This window comes from Colobus angolensis, unplaced genomic scaffold (assembly GCF_000951035.1).
Source record: "Colobus angolensis palliatus isolate OR3802 unplaced genomic scaffold, Cang.pa_1.0 Scaffold7, whole genome shotgun sequence".
NCBI lineage: Eukaryota > Metazoa > Chordata > Mammalia > Primates > Cercopithecidae > Colobus > Colobus angolensis.
In genome coordinates this window covers 29,197,887-29,201,847 of record NW_012120709.1, presented here as the reverse complement: position 1 = coordinate 29,201,847, position 3,961 = coordinate 29,197,887, and the positions used below count along the sequence as shown (strand labels likewise).

The 3,961-nt window shown below is 48.9% G+C and overlaps 1 protein-coding gene across 1 annotated transcript in view; it reads right to left on the bottom strand.

The window, feature by feature from the left end:
- UBASH3B (ubiquitin associated and SH3 domain containing B) overlaps positions 1–3,961 on the bottom strand; it is a 159,237-nt gene that overhangs the window by 119,922 nt on the left and 35,354 nt on the right. The gene's annotated exons all lie outside the window — the stretch shown is intronic.

Below are 3,961 nucleotides of genomic sequence, written 5' to 3'. Positions count from 1 at the left end.
AGTAGAGATGGGGTTTCACCGTCTTAGCCAGGATGGTCTCGATCTCCTGACCTCATGATCTGCCCACCTCGGCCTCCCAAAGTGCTGGGATTACAGGCGTGAGCCCCCACACCCGGCCCACATACTGTGTCTTTGACCAGAGTGCCCTCGACAGTATGCAAACTCTTCCACATTCCTGCTGAGAAGCCTCGCGGGGCCCATTCTCCAAGCCAGGGGTGCATTCCTTCCTCTCTGTTCCCACCATAGCCCCTGAATATCACCTGTACTGTAGGGTGTATCCCACATCTGTGCGATTCTTTGTTCCTAGGCTGCTATAATTCAGTAAATTATGAGCTTCTTGTTTTTGTGTCCCCAAGGTTTCGAGAGTGGTTGGCATCTTATAGTGGATAATCAACAGATATTAAATACTGTCTGAAGAAAAGAATGAATGTTTAGTAAGAAAATATTTTACTAATGTTTAGTAAGAAAACATTCATCTTTCTCCTCTCAGCAATCCCAAAAGTCCCTGGAGTTGAGGTCAGTATAACCATAAAAATATTAAATTTATTGCTGACTTAAATGGAGTACCTACTATCTGCCAGGCACTCTGTCAACATTATCTCATTTAATTATCCCCATCTTGTGAGGTAGGTACTTCTACTGATGCCAATTTCCAAGTGAGGGAATCTGGGCTTAGGGAGATTAAATCACTTGTCCAAGGTTCTGTAAGTGGCAGAGCCAGCACATGGAACGAGGCCTGAAAAGCTCCAGTGTTCTTAACTATCACTCTGGCTTGGACTCTGAGCTTATACTGTCTGACCTCCCTCCCTCCTTCACGATCAGAAGCCACATCCTGGGCAGATGGATCTGGGCCTGCCTGGGGGTAGCACTGATTGTGTCCTGTGAGAGCCCAGCTAAGCCACCAAGCAAACCCTGCCCAAAACACAGAACCCTGTCACAGATGGCCATCACAGCCTGTTGCTCAAACCATGGGACTCAGCAAAATCACCAGCTCCACACCTACCCAGCAGAAGGCCAGGCAAGGCAGCTTTTTCATTGATTCCAGAAATGTCTCTTTTTCATTTGTAAAATACCCACATTTTGGGATTTTCCCGCAAGTGGTGGGTGGCTACAGCAATAACAGATGAACTGGTATCTTTGAAAGCTGAATAAAAACACTTTACAATAAAGATTTTAAGCCTTAAATTGACTGAGGAGCTGAGTGAGAGTCCAGCAGCACCCCAGTGGGAGAAAATATTGACCCGGTTTTTATAACTGCATTCCCTGCATGAGAGGAAAGGGGTTACAGCTGCTCTTTCTTCATTCACAGCCCTGTGTTGAAAGCATCCGAGCTAACAAAGGCCAGTTTCCTCTGGTTTGCACCCAGGGAAGTCAGAGAAATGCTGCTTGGCTGCAGAAGTTTTTGTCCAGAAAAGAGTGACTTTAACCTACAAAAGCCAGCTTCAAATAATTGTATAAAATTTGAGAGGAAAGAAAAGGAATCAGGGCCACCTTGTAAAAGCTCCTTCCTGCTTCTTGATGATGTTACCAGAATTCTCTGCAGGAAAGGCCCGGCAGAGGCACAGAGCAGAACACACAGCCATGTGGTTTCGTTTTTCCAGTGATGAACCTCTCAGGAGAAACACTCCGTTTTGGAGACAGGCAAACATATCTGGACAACAAGTTAACCATGACCTCTCATTTGCTGGATATGAGCACAACCCAGGGGGAGAATCCTGCAGAGGGGAGGAGTCCGGAAGACCCTGGGTTTGGTTCTGGCTTTTCCGCTCATTTGCTTCACGGCCTTAGGTAAATCATTTAAGCACTCTGGGCTTCAGCCTTTCACAGAAGAAGTGAGAGGATCGGGCCCAATGATCAGGTTCCTCAGCTCGGAAATACTGATATTATAGTAGCATATTACAGAGCGCAAGATGACAAGTCTGACTCAACTCTCCCAGGTGCTGTACCCTAAGGAGAATCCTCTTCCAAGAGCAGTGCGCACCACCCTCAGACATCATTCCCACAACCGAGGCACAAAGATGGGAAATAAGGCGACAAGGGTGAGTTTTGGAGGGAGCACAGTGCTATGTGTCTCTGACTGGCTCTCGGTGCATATATATATACACTTTAGCAGCAGCTGGGCTCGTGACAGGCAGTGGATTCGGAGGCCAGAAGATCTTGGCAAGGGATGCTTGGGACAGCAGCAGTTTGACTGCCAGGACCCCATTTTTGAGGCAGCTGAGACGTCACAGAGGCTACCTGAACCTCAGTGAGGGTAACGCAGTGCAACCACACACCCTTCAAAACCATGAGAACATAATTCCACTTAGCATTTCACTTAAAACCAGAAGTCAGAGGTAAAGAGCTAACTCTATGTAAGGCAATGTGCTAAGAACTCCACATGTATTATAATATACAATCCTATATACATATATACAGCGTCCTTTGAGTTTGGTTTTATATATATAGGTTTTTTTTTTTTTTTTTTTGAGACGGAGTCTCGCTCTGTCGCCCAGGCTGGAGTGCAGTGGCCGGATCTCAGCTCACTGCAAGCTCCGCCTCCTGGGTTCACGCCATTCTCCTGCCTCAGCCTCCCGAGTAGCTGGGACTACAGGCGCCCGCCACCTCGCCTGGCTAGTTTTTTTAGTTTTTTGTATTTTTTAGTAGAGACGGGGTTTCACCGGGTTAGCCAGGATGGTCTCGATCTCCTGACCTTGTGATCCGCCCGTCTCGGCCTCCCAAAGTGCCGGGATCACAGGCTTGAGCCACCACGCCCGGCCTATATATAGGTTTTCTTCCATGGTTCCTGGCTCATGACTCCCATCGCCCTTTAGCCTTTTGTTATCATGTTGAGTGTGGTAGCACTCCGGAGCAGGCCTGAGGAAACAGAATCTCTCTGACCTGATCTGCTCTCCTTTCACATGCCCTAAGGCAGGACTTTAATCTTCCAAAGCAGGCCTCCGACTATGGGTCATAAGACCCTCCCCAGAGAATGTCCCACCCTGGGGGAAGAAATGCTGAGGGAATGAGGCTTCTATAAAAACCCAAGAAGGCGGAGTTTGCTGGGCTGCCCACATGGAGGGTCCTGGAAGGTGGTGCCAGGGGAGGCCATGGAAGCTCCATGCCCCTTCCCCCATACCTAACCTTACACATCTCCTCAACTGTATCCTTTGCAATATCCTTCATAGTAAATCAGTAAACATTAGTATTTCCCTGAGCTCTGTGAGCCGCTCCAGCAAATTACTTGAGCCCAAAGAGGGGGTTGTGGTAACTCCAACTTGAAGGCAGTCAGTCAGAAGTTTCAGAAGCCTGGACTTGCAACTGGTGGGGATGGGGGCAGTCTGGGGCCTGAGCCCTCCCACTGTGGGATCTGAGGCTATCTCCAGGTAGACAGTGTTGGAACTGACCTGGAGGATACTAACTGGTGTCCGCTGCTTGCTGTGTGGGGAAAACTTCCACATGTTGTCAGGCCTCTGAGCCCAAGCTAAGCCATCATATCCCCTGTGACCTGCACGTATACATCCAGATGGCCTGAAGCAACTGAAGATCCACAAAAGAAGTGAAAATAGCCTTAACTGATGACATTCCACCACTGTGATTTCTTTCTGCCCCACCCTAACTGATCAAAGTACTTTGTAATCTTCCCCACCCTTAAGAAGGCTTTTTGTAGGCCAGGCGAGGTGGCTCACGCCTGTAATCCCAGCACTTTGGGAGGCGGAGGCGGGTGGATCACAAGGTCAGGAGATCGAGACCATCCTGGCTAACACGGTGAAACCCGATCTCTACTAAAAATACAAAAATCAGCCGGGGAGTGGTGGCGGACACCTGTAGTTCCAGCTACTGGCGAGGCTGAGGCAGGAGAATGGTGTGAACCCAGGAGGCGGAGCTTGTAGTGAGCAGGTATGGCCCACTACACTCCAGCCTGGGCCACAAAGCAAAACTCCATCTCGGAAAAAAAAAAAAGGGCCGGGCGTGGTGGCTC